The 12,510-nt window shown below is 52.6% G+C and overlaps 1 protein-coding gene and 1 long non-coding RNA gene across 2 annotated transcripts in view; one reads left to right on the forward strand and one right to left on the reverse strand.

Moving 5' to 3' along the window:
- GNG7 (G protein subunit gamma 7) overlaps window positions 1-12,510 on the reverse strand; it is a 191,896-nt gene that overhangs the window by 108,179 nt on the left and 71,207 nt on the right. The gene's annotated exons all lie outside the window — the stretch shown is intronic.
- Window positions 4,725-12,016, forward strand: LOC129051839 (uncharacterized). Its single transcript, XR_008516325.1, has 4 exons — window positions 4,725-4,812; window positions 8,389-8,513; window positions 10,963-11,216; window positions 11,637-12,016. It is a non-coding gene; the product is annotated as an uncharacterized LOC129051839 (long non-coding RNA).

Raw genomic sequence — 12,510 nt, forward strand, 5'->3', positions numbered from 1 at the left:
CCTCCCTCGCAAACCTCTGCCCCGATCCCCCAACCCACACCCCAGAGTTGGGCCCATGCACCAGGAAACCTGCCACCCCAGGGGCCACTCCAGCATCAGACCAACAGGATATTAAAAAAGGCGAAACCTCAGAACCGTCTCCTATCGAAACCAATTAGAAAGCTCTTGGGTACAAGTCCAACGTTTTCAAGCAACTAAGGCAAAAGAAAAGATTTTCAACGAAACATCCCAGCTGGAGGTGAGTTTCTTAGGGTCCCGTCGTTGGCCACCCTGGAGGGACCTAGGGGTGAGCTCATGCCGTCAGCAACCCCAGCCAACGTGGGTCAGCCAGTTAGCTGGGTGTGGTGGTACGCGCCTGTAATCCGAGCTACTTGGGAGGTTAAGGCAGGAGAATTGCTTGAACCCGGGAGGTGGAGGTTGCAGTGAGCCGAAATTGTGCCATTGCACTCCAGCTCCAGGCGACAGAGCAAGACAGCTCTGTGCAGAGAACAGACTCCTTCGGTGGAAATGCTGGCTGCCTTTGAGGCTGGGTTTTGTGACCTTGGGTTTCCCAGCCTGAGCTTCCAGTTTCATTTATAAAAGGGGTGATGTGGCCCCTTCCTGCAGGCGCTCTGAAGGTCACAGATTACACAGAGGTGGCACGACTCATACAGGTTTCTGCAAACAGGGGCCGCATCAACAATCACCTTTCCTTAGCACAGCGCCTTCCTCCTGGGGTGACCTCTCCCCCTCTTGCATACCCCAGTGGCTTCCTGAGACCTGAGTAAAGCTCACTTCCCTTGCAAGGGGTTTAGTGGTGGCCCTTCAAAATTCTTGTCCACGGGGAACCTCGGAAAATGAGTGTTACAGACTAATCGCATTTGCTTAAAACTTATGTTGAAGCTGGATGTGGTGGTCCACACCTGTGGTCCCAGCTACTCGGGAGGCTGAGGCGGGAGGATTGCTTGAGCCCTAGGATTTCAAGGCTGCAGTGAGCTATGATGGTGCCACTGCACTCCAGCCTGTGCAACAGAGCAGCAAGACTCCAGATACAAAAAATTAATTAAAGAAAAATGGCTGGGCACAGTGGCTCACGCCTGTAATCCCAGCACTTTGGGAGGCCGAGGTGGGCAGATCACCTGAGGTAAGGAGTTCGAGACCAGCCTGACCAACATGGAGAAACCTCATCTCTACTAAAAACACAAAGTTAGCTGGGTGTGGTGGTGTGCACCTGTAATCCCAGCTACTTGGGAGGCTGAGGCAGGAGAATCGCTTGAACCTGGGAAGCAGAGGTTGCAGTGAGCCGAGATCGCACCACTGCACTGCAGCCTGGGTGACAGAGCAAGACCTCATCTAAAAAACAAAAACAAACAAACAAAAAAAACAAAGAAGGAGACACAGAGAGACAGCAGAAAACAGAAGCAGAGACTGGAGCAATTCGACAGTAAGCACAAGCCAGGTTTGCCAGAGCCCCCAGAAGCCAGAGGACGCCGAAGGATCCTCTCCTGTAGCGCCCAGGGGAGCACAGCCCTGCAGACAGCTTGGTTTAGTACTTCTGCCCTCCAGAACCGTGAGAGGACACACGTCTGCAGATTGATACTTCCGGGTCTGTGGTCACCTGTTACGGCAGCCACAAGAGGCTCATCTGCCCTTCTTCTGTCCCCTTCCTTCATGCTGATCACTACAGAGGAGTGAGTTCAATTCCCTCTGCCTGCCCAAAACCCTCACCAACTTTTTTTTTTCTTTTTTGAGACGGAGTCTCGCTCTGTCATCAGGCTGGAGTGCAGTGGCGAGATCTCGGCTCACTGCAAGCTCCACCTCCCAGATTCAAGCGATTCTCCTGCCTCAGCCTCCCGAGTAGCTGGGACTACAGGCGCCCGCCACCACGCCCGGCTAATTTTTTGTATTTTTAGTAGAGACGGGGTTTCACCGTGTTAGCCGGGATGGTCTCAATCTCCTGACCTCGTGATCCGCCCGCCTCGGCCTCCCAAAGTGCTGGGATTATAGGCGTGAGCCACCGCGCCTGGCTCCTGGTGGTTTTTAAGCTTGCAAAGGGTGCGGGATAAGCCCTGCAGAAGTCAATGGTCAGTAATGAGGGCTGGGGATTCAGCCCATCTCCAGGGAAAGCCCCCGAAACTGGCAACACCAGCTGCTTCCGGGAAGGGGAGCCCAACGTGAGCAACGCGGCAGAGAGGAGGGCTTTGTTTTCACTTTCACCGTGTACCATTTATACCCCTAGAGCTCTGACACCCTGGGCACGGCCTCTGATAGAAAACGTTGGTCCTTCTTCCTGGGGGGTGTGTGGACAAGTGAGGGTGGGTGAGGGAGAAGCCACTTTCCGGCTAAGGTCCTCAATACCCAGGCTTGGTCTGAGCTCTTCTGTGTCCCAGGAGGCAAAAAGGTGACCACGGGTTGGGCTGTAGTATCAAAACCAGAACAAACGGGGTGTTCCAAGCCTGGGCAACATAGCCAGACCCCATCTCTACAAAAAAATAATTAGCCAGGCGTGGTGGTGCACCTGTAGTCCCAGCTACTTTGGAGGCTGAGATGAGAGGATCGCTTGAGCACGGGCATTTGAAGCTGCAGTGAGCTGTGATCGTGCCACTGCACTCCAGCCTGGACAACAGAGCAAGACCAGGTCTCAAGAAAACAAACAAACAAGGTGTTCCTTACCCAAAGGAATTGCAAGGAGGGGCTCGGACAGATACTTGTACTGTTCACTCATGTTCACAGCAGCCAAAAGGTGGAAGCAATCCAAGCGTCCATCAACAGATGGACAGATAAACACAGCACGGTGCATCTGTATGATGGAATATTACTCAGCCATGAAAAGGGAATCCCAACACAGGCTGCGACACGGATGCACCTTGAGGATGTCACGCTCAGTGAGAGAAGCCAGACACAAAAGAACAAATCGGCCAGGTGTGATGGCTCACGCCTTTAATCCCAGCACTTTGGGAGGCCAAGGCAGGGGGATCACTTGAGGTCAGGAGTTCGAGACCAGCCCAGCCAACATGGTGAAACCCCGTCTCTACTAAAAATACAAAAATTAGCCGGGCGTGGTGGCGGGTGCCTGTAATCCCAGCTACTCGGGAGGCTGAAGTGAGAGAATTGCTTGAATCCGGGAGGCGGAGGTTGCAGTGAGCTATCACACCACTGCACTCCAGCCTGGGTGACAGAGTGAGACTGCATCTAAAAAAAAAGGACAAATCTTGTGTGACTGCAAAAAAAAAAGGACAAATCTTGTGTGACTGCACGCCTAGGAGGTCCCTAGAGTCGTCAGATTCACAGAGACCGTCCATCTGTTGATGGACGCTTGAGTTATTTCCACCTTTTGGCTGCTGTGAACACGAGCGAACAGTACGAGGGAAGCAGGATGGGGGGGGGGGGGGGGCCAAGGGCTGGGAAGGGGATGGGGAGCAAGTGTTTCACGGGGACAGAGATTCAGTTTGGGAAGATGGAAAGTTCTGGAGATGACGGTGGTGATGGGTGCAGCACCGTGCAAATGTGCTTAATGCCACTGAACTGAGCACTTAGAAATGGCTAAGATGGTAAATACTATGTTTCATATATTTTGCCGCAATTAAAAAAAGAAAGGAAAGAAAAGAAAGAAAGAAAAAGAAAGAAAGAAAGAAAGAAAGAAAGAAAGAAAGAAAGGCGCTCCAGTGGCTCTCAGGCAGAGCTCCACCTCTGTCTGGTTGCCGGTGATGCCACAGCACAGCAGGCCCCTCCTCTCCGGAGTGGTGACCGTGACCTGTTGCCAACCCCGGCGGCTATTCCCAGCAGCTCCTGACCTGCGGGAGGCTGAGCCCAGCAGCGCCTTCTGGGAAGGAGGGAGTCTTTCTGATAATTACCCCCAGGCAGAGGGCAGGCGGGCACAGGGGCCCAAGACCCTCCGACCCATCCCACAGGCTCCAGGGTGTTTACTGAGCTTGCAGAATTCCATGCTGTGGGCTGGGCCACTCCTGCCCTGAGACAGGAAGACAAGGTCAGCTCAGGGCACAGAAGCCACCGCCTGGCTGTCACCTTTCCTTGTGGGTGCAGAGCCGGGACCCTGGGCAGGGGTGGACGCCTGTGGTTTACCTCCCTGGGGGCTCGGGCTCTGTGCCAAGGGTGCATGCGTTGTCCCCTGGGGCCCCTAGACCTCTTCCTTTCTTTCTTTTGAGACAAGATCTTGCTCTGTTGCCAGGCTGGAGTGCAGTGGTGCGATCTCAGCTCACTGCAACCTCCGCCTCCCAGGTTGAAGCAATCCTCCTGCCTCAGCCTCCCAAAGAGCTGGGAATACAGATGCACACCACTGCACCCGGCTAATTTTTAAAAATTTTTTTGTAGACATAGGGGTCTCACTCTTTTACCTAGGCTGGTCCTGAACTCCTGGCCTCAAGCAATTCTCCCACTTCAGCACCCCAAAGCACTGGGATTATAGGTGTGAGCCACTGTGCCCAGCCAGGGTTTTTATTTTTATTTTTTGCGGAGATAGGAGGGGGTCTCTGTTGCCCAGTCTGGTCTCAAACTCCCGGCCTCAAGCGATCTTCCCATGTCAGCCTCTGAAAGGGCTGGGATTACAGGCGTGAGCCATTGCGCCCAGATTAGCCAGACTTCTTTCTTCTCCTCGGTCACGGGGATCAGGAAGCAGAGAACCAAGATTCTGCCACCAACTTGTAGAAGGGCCGTGGGTCACCCATGCCCCTCCCAGTGTTTCCATGGTTACCAGGGAAGCCAGTGAAGGGCGGAGTCTTTGGGGAGGAGGAAGCTGGGTCAGAGAGGAGATGAGAGTGTGAGACGGCCCGGCCCACTCTGGGGAAAGATGCCTGTTGCTATAGACCTCAGCAGGTAGTGCCCTCACCGTGCTGGGCACAAGACAAGGATTTCAGAGCTGATTATTTTGTTTTTGGGGTTTTTTGTTTGTTTGTTTTTGTTTTTGTTTTGTTTTTGAGGCGGAGTCTCACTCTGTCACCCAGGCTGGACTGCTCACTGATGCTCACTGCAACTCTGCCTCCCGGGTTCAAGCGATTCTCCTGCCTCAGCCTCCCAAGTAGCTGGGATTACAGGCGCCCACCATCATGCCTGGCTAATTTTTGTATTTTTAGTAGAGATGGGGTTTCACTATGTTGGCCAGGCTGGTCTCGAACTCCTGACCTCAGCTGATCCACCCGCCTTGGCCTCCCAAAGTGCTGGGATGAGAGGAGTGAGCCACGGCGCCCGGCCTGATTATTTCATTTACTCCCTGCAGCAACCCTGGACTGCAGGGGTGGTGATCACCCCCCATTTTACCAAACAGAAGCAGGGAGTGACCGCGGGTGCCCACCTGACCCCGTGTCTCCAGTGGGAACGTGAAGCTGATGCTGCTCCCGCCCCAGGCCTGAAGCCGGCCCCCTGCCCCAAACCAGCCTGACCAGCGGCACCGTGGAAACCCACCGGGATCTCTGCCCCCCACGGGAGGCTGGGGCATCTCTCACCCCCTCTGTGCCTCAGTTTCCTAATCTGTCACACAGGGAGGTTGGACCCAAACCAACTGATTGTTGTCATGGGTGGAGCCGGAACCCGCTATGGCTCCCTCCTGGCCTCGGGATAGAATGCAGCCTCTGCCGTGTGGCCTCCTCTCTCTCTCTCTCACCTTTTCAAGGCCTGGAACCATCTCTGCACCTGTATCCCCCACCCCACCTGTCACCTTCAGGGCACTAGCAACACTCAACTCATGCCACTTCCTCCAGGAAGCCCTCCCTGAATTCCTGAGCAAAGCTCCTGGTGTGGGCACCTGCTTTCACTCTTGGGCGGTGTTGCCTTCATCGGTTCACTCAATCAGGGTCTCAACTGGGGTAATTCTGTCCCCTCAGGGGACACCGGGCAGTGTCTGGGGACATCTGTAATTGTCATGACGGAGGGAAGTGGGACCTTCCCTGACTAATATTCCCTCACTAACATCGGTCCATGCTCCTGGCATGGAGTGGGTGGAGGCCAGGGATGCTGCTCAGCACCCTGCAGTGCCCAGGACGGCCTCACCCCAGAGAACAGCCCAGTGTCAGTGTCCACAGTGCCCAGGGGGAGAGACCTGCTTTAATTATTTGGGAATAAACCGAGCATCCTCCCTACTCACACCAGACACTGGAATAAACTCCAGATGGAGCTGACGGCATAAACCAGGAGGCCCCAGCTCCTGGGACTCACCTCCTCTCTCCCTTCCCACTCAGGTGTGGATTTCAATGTGTGCAGCCTCCTGGGACCTCCACAGGGCAGAGCATCATGGGATGCAGAGTCTCTTGGGGTCTGTGGAATCTTCTATCCCAGAGGGTCTTAACCAAGGTGTTTCTGTCCCAGGGGACGCTGGGTGGTGTCTGGGGATATTTGTGGTTGTCATGACTGGGGGTGCTCCTGGCATGGAGTTGGTGGAGGCCAGGGACACTGTCAGCACCCTGCAGTGCCCAGGATGACCCACCCCAGAGAACGATCAGCCTCACATGTTAATGGCGGTAAGGGGGTGAGCCCACCCCCTGCATGGCTCTAGGGGCACCCGGAGTGGGGCCCCAGCCCCGCGGCCGCCTCTCCTCCCACTTCCTCCGGGCGCCTGTCGTCTGCACCTGTGTCCTCTGGCTCTGGCTCCCTTTAGAGCTGGTCACAGCTGGCAGCCCGTGTGCCGTAAACACCCGCCCAGGCGTGCCAGCCAGACCTAGCTTTCTGTCACTCCCGGCTGATTCTGAATTCCCAGTCTCACATGGGCCAGAGGGTGACTGGCTCGAGACTTGCCTGTCATTACGAGCAAAGCTCTGATTCAGCCGGAATATCAGTCAGGGTACAGCATGTCACATTCCAGGAGGCTGATCAGCTCCAACCTCAACGCCGGCAGCTGACTCAGCCCGGAGAGTTGCATGTGCTGATTACTCCTTCTGAGCCTCACAGTTATGTTCTCAAGATTTCACTCAGTGTCCTATGGTGTCACTGGTCCTGGTCACAGACACAGACTCACCTGTGTGCAGGAGGTCAGGTGAGGATCGGTCCCAGCACCTTCATTCTTTGTTTCTTTCACTCAGTCAGTAAACATCTGGTGAAGGCTTGGACCAGATCCCTGATCTTAATGAAGGAGGTGACGGTCTGGCCTGGGTGACAGGCACAGTTAATGTGATGATCACAACACAGTTGCCATGTGGCCCTGGGCACGTTAGCCCCTCTCCGCTACTGTTTTCTCCTCTGTGAAATGGAGATAATCATCTCAATTTCAACATGGCAAGTGTATGAGTCAGCTACTGCTGCGTAACAACAGCAACAACAAAAACACCATTTGCCATCTCACAATTTCTGTGTGTCAAGAGTCTGGCTTAACTGGGTCCTCTGCTCAGAGTCTTATAAACCTAAAATCAAGGTATGGGCTGGGCCGAGTTGTCATCTGGAATTCGGGGTCCTCTTCTGAGCTTGTTTGGTTATCGGCAGAATCCATTTCCTTGCAGCACTAGGAATGAGGTCCCTGTTTACCTACTGGCTGTTGGATGGGGGTGCTCTGAGCCCCTAGAGGCTACTCTCAGGTGTCTGCCACATGGACCCTCCACAGGCAGCTCACGACATAGCTGTTTGCTTTCTTTAAGGCAAGCAATCCCTTCCCTTTCTCTCTTTCTTTCAACTGTGGTATATATATATATATGACTGATCATCTTAACCATGTTTATGTGTACGGTTCAGTGTGTTAAGTATATTCACACTGCTGTGCAATGGCTCTCCAGAACCTTCCATCTTGTACAACTGAGACACTGTATCCACTGAACAACAGCTCCCCTCTTCCCTCCCCCAGCCCCTAGCACCCACCATTCTCCTTTCTGTCTCTATGAATTTGACACCTCGGGATGTGTTTCTAGTCTCTTTTATGGGCTCACCTGATGAGGTCAGGCCCACCCAGGATGTCTCCTTTTTGATGAGCTCAAGTCAACTGACTAGGAATCTTCGTCGAATCTGCAAAATCCCTTTACCGAACACACGACCTAACTGCATTAACCTAACCACTGGAGTGACACCCCATTGTATCTGCAGGTCAAGCCCATCCTCAAGTGCAGGGGATTAGATAAGATGTGGGCACCAGGGGGTGGGGGTCTTGGGCGCCATCTTGGAATTCTGCCTACAACTGTAGCTGTAAAAGACATGGTGGCCATTGCCATTGTAGGTGCCGTTAGTAGGAAACACACACAAAGTGGCCCCCAAGGAGCACATACTATGCATCAGGCTCTGTGCAAGGCACAGAGAAAACAGCAAAGAACTTTGGGGAAAGCTGAAGACTTGAGGTGAACAACTGGATATCTTAGTAGGTCTCTCTGAAGGTTGAGCAAATGGATAGGGGATATTGGGGGATGGGTTATCTCCCTTGGAAAGAACTCCAAATGTCCCTTTCAATAACTTTCCACTCTACCAGTCATCTCTTCCTTACAGAAATTCTCAGGAGGCAGCGCTTGGTGGCTCTTCTGCAGATGCCAGGATGGTGACGGTGACAGCAGGCCACGCTCTTGTGTTTAGAATAGGAGGTCTCCAAGGACACGAAGTCATAGACGGGTCAGGTAAGTTGCCTGGGCACCCACATGATTAGGAGGTGCTTCTGGCTTTGAACCAAGTCTTCTAGTGCTAGGGGCCCCAGAACAAACCTATTGCCACCCCTTCCCCATGACGAAGCCCACCAGAAGGGCTGGCTGCCTAAAGAGGTGGTGGACAAGACCTCACAGACTCATAGACTAGTAGGAGAAGACAGAAGAGCGTAGCCCTGAACGCAGCGTGGGGGCACACGGTGATTGGAACCTGGCACCCACATCAACGGTCAAAGTCTAGATGGTTTTGTTTGGTCCTGCTTCCCTCTGACCCCATGCACACGAGTAAGAGGAGCTCCATCCACGTTTATGGACACTTAATGTTCCTGCACACCCATAAATAAGGTGAAGCCGAGTCCGCATGTGTGCAAAAGGGCACAGAGCTTTGCACATACATGGTGCCAGGGTCCATTTCCTGGTTTTGTACTACAGTTACATAAGATGTCACCACTGGGGGAAACTGTGAAGATACATGTGATGTTTTTTGCTCTGTGTGATTTTTGCAACTTCCTCTGAATCTGTAATGATTTCAAAATAAAGGTTTTTTTTTTTGTTTTTTTTTTTTTTAAATAAGTGGAGACACATTTAGGTGTAACTGGGACACAGCCTGCCACCTACTTTCCAAATGCCTCCTTTCTCCCAATAACCCCCACCCTCTCCCCAAAGTCCTGGCAGTACTCCTGCAAGAGGAAGGGATGGACGCCAGAAAAAGGGAGTGAAGGGCCTGCTGATTCGGTCCTGGTTGAGGCCGAATGCGGGGCCCCCTTCCCTTTGCCACCAAGAGGATTCTAAGATCACCAAGATCCCCACTCCCTGGAGAGCACGTCTTGTAGAACCCCCTCCCCCTGAGTGTGGGCAGGGCCCGTGGATATGACGAGATATCACTCCCCTGATTAGGTTGCTTTGCAGGAAAGAAGGGATTTTGAAGAGCTAAATAAGGTCCTAAATCAGTTGACCTTGAGTTCATTGAAAGGGCGATTATCCTAGGTGGGCCTGGCCTAATCAGGTGACCCTTTAAAAGGGATTGGGCCTTTCCTGAAATGAGAGCCTGGAAGCATGAGGGGCCTATGGAGGAGGCCACGTGGCCTGAGAGTGGCTTCAAAGAGCTGAGAGTTGCCCCCTCCTGACAGCTAATAAGACAACAGAAACAGTCTATCAACCACAAGGAACTGAATTCTGAATGAGCTTGGAATGAGCTTGGAAGGGGATCCGTCACCACACAAACCTTCGGATGACAATGCCGCCTTGGCTCACATCTCCAGGGTCAGAAGTTTGGACATAGTGTGGCTGGATCCTCTGTGCAGGGTCTTACCCAGCCACACTACATCCAAACTTCTGACCTATGGAACCATGAGCTAATAAATGGGTGTCACTCTAAGCTACTGCATTCATGGTAGTTGTTATGCAGCCATAGCTAGCTAATACACTCTTTATGTGCTGCAGACTAGAGCACTCTGGGATTTTATGGTCAGCTTTCAAACTTATTCATACACAAGGGCTTGGACACCATGTCCCTCCACAATCAGCCAAGCAACTCAGCAGTTTCCTCCTGAGTATGTCTAAGTCTATCATCAAAAAGGTCTAATGACTATGACATTATCTGATTGTCTCAACAGCACTGTGTGGGGCTGAGGAGGCATAGTAGGCATGAAGACCAGACGAAGAATGGTGCATTTAGTATTAGACAGCTTGACATGCATTAACCCCTTGAGAGGCAGGCACTGCCTATTCTCCCCCATTTCACAGACGAGGGCATTGAGGTTCAGAAAAGCACAGAGATGGCCCAGGGTCACAGAGCCAGTAGGTGGCAGAGTTGGGAGCCCAAGCCCTAAACTGCTGGTTATGTCACCTCATGAAGCCACTTAACCTCGCTAGGTCTCAGCATCCTTATCTGTCCAGTGAAGATCATTCTTTCCTCACAAGTGGTTATGAGATGAAATCAGATAACTCAAGGCCTCTAGGCTGAGGGTCAGCAAACGTTTTCTGCAAAAGGCCACTGAGCTCTGTCCTTGTAGTATGAAAGCAGTCACTGATGACAAGTAAATGAATGTCTGGCTGTGTGCCAATAAAACTTTATTCATAAAAACAGGAAGTGGAGCAGAGAACTTGGCCCAGGGAGCTGCAGTATGTCTGTGGCTGTATGCCAATAAAACTTTATTTATACAAACAGGAAGTGGCGGGGGGGAACTTGGCCAGGGAGCTGAAGTTTGTCTGTGGCTGTGTGCCAATAAAACTTCATTTATAAAAACAGGAAGTGGAGGGCCAGACTGGGCCTGGGGTGGGGGCACAGTATGTCTGTGGCTGTATGCCAATAAAACTTTATTTATAAAAACTGGAAATAGAGGGGGGACTTGGCCTGGGGGCCACAGTTTTCAACCCCGGCTTTAGCAGTTTTTTCCTTCTTTTTCTAACTTCTAAAATGAAGCCGACTGACCCTAGAAGTGCCATTTCTGAAACAGGAAGAGAGAAAAGGGGTGAAAGGATGTTGAACCAGCCAAGGCAGACTGCAGCATTTTCAGGGCATCTCCCCAAGATCTCCAATAAGGACAACTAGCATCGACTAGTCTAACCCCGCGACGGCCTGTTCTGTGAGGACATCATCACCCTGGTGCTTCCCTCTCCCCCATTCTCTAGAGGAAGGAGCCCCAAAAGAACAGATAAACTCTGCCTCCTAGAAAGGTAAGACTCCTGGCCTGGCACTGTGTGGGATCACGCCTGTAATCCCAGCACTTTGGGAGGCCAAGGCAGGTGGATCACTTGAGGTCAGGAGTTCAAGACCAGCCTGACCAACATGGTGAAACCCATCTCTACTAAAAATACAAAAATTAGCCAGGCGTGGTGTCAGGCACCTGTAATCTCAGCTACTTGGGAGGCTGAGGCAGGAGAATTGCTTGAACCCGGGAGGTGGAGGTTGCAGTGAGCCGAGATTATGCTATTGCATTCTAGCCTGGGAGACAAGAGTGAAACCCCGTCTCAAAAAAAAAAACAAAAAAAACCCAACCTGCTATAAACAAAACTAAAAGAAACACACACACACACGCAGAGAACAGACTGAGGATTGCAAAAACAGCTGACAAACAGAGACTTTCTACTCTACAGGGAAGTCTCTCACCATCAGCACTGTGGACGTCGGGACTGGATCCATCTCTGGGGTGAGGCCTTCCTGGGCACTGTAGGGTGCTGAGCAGAGTCCCTGGCCTCCACCCACTCCCTGCCAGGAGCACCCCTTAGTTACACTGAGCTATGATCGCACCACTGTGATCCTACCTGGGCAACAGAGTGAGACTCTGACTCTAAAATAATAATAATAACAAGAATATAAGAATAATAATTCAGATCCATGTCCGGTAAAAATAATAAATAAGTAAAGCTGAGGCTCTAACATGAAGTCATTACGAGGCTCATCCAGCCACAGTGGGCTCTGCACTGGGGCACCTGCCTGGGCCTCTGCCTGGCCCATGTCCGCTCAGGAGCCCTCAGCCCCTTGAACCCTGCTGGTGGGACAGGGGGCCCCTCTACCAGGCCCCTAACTTCTGAACAGACCCCACCTTGGGCCTCCCCAGGGTGCACCTTAACCATCTATGACGCGCATCCCCAGGCGGCACTGGGAGTGTCTGCACAGAGATCCGAGGGTGTTAGCCTGGCAGGGGCCCTGCAGGTGGGTGCTGGTTCACTAAAACGATGAAGCCGACGGGAGGAAAATTAGCATCCAAAGGGCTGCATCATTGCTGTCCTGGGCAATGGACTCTGACCCCTGCTGTAGAGGGTCACAGAGGGTCAAGGTCAAGCCACAGACTGGCAGAGCCATCCTCTCCGGACTCCATTTGACTCCCCCATGTCCCCTGCCCCCGGCATCTTATCATATGCGACCGTCACTGCTGTGTGTATTTTGAGTCAAAGGCGGCCAAGGCTCGATGAATCTGCCGAGGACCGAGTTGGTGCCTCATCCCTCGCTCTGTGGGAGGCTGACTGT

This window comes from Pongo abelii, chromosome 20, assembly GCF_028885655.2.
Source record: "Pongo abelii isolate AG06213 chromosome 20, NHGRI_mPonAbe1-v2.0_pri, whole genome shotgun sequence".
Classification (NCBI taxonomy): domain Eukaryota; kingdom Metazoa; phylum Chordata; class Mammalia; order Primates; family Hominidae; genus Pongo; species Pongo abelii.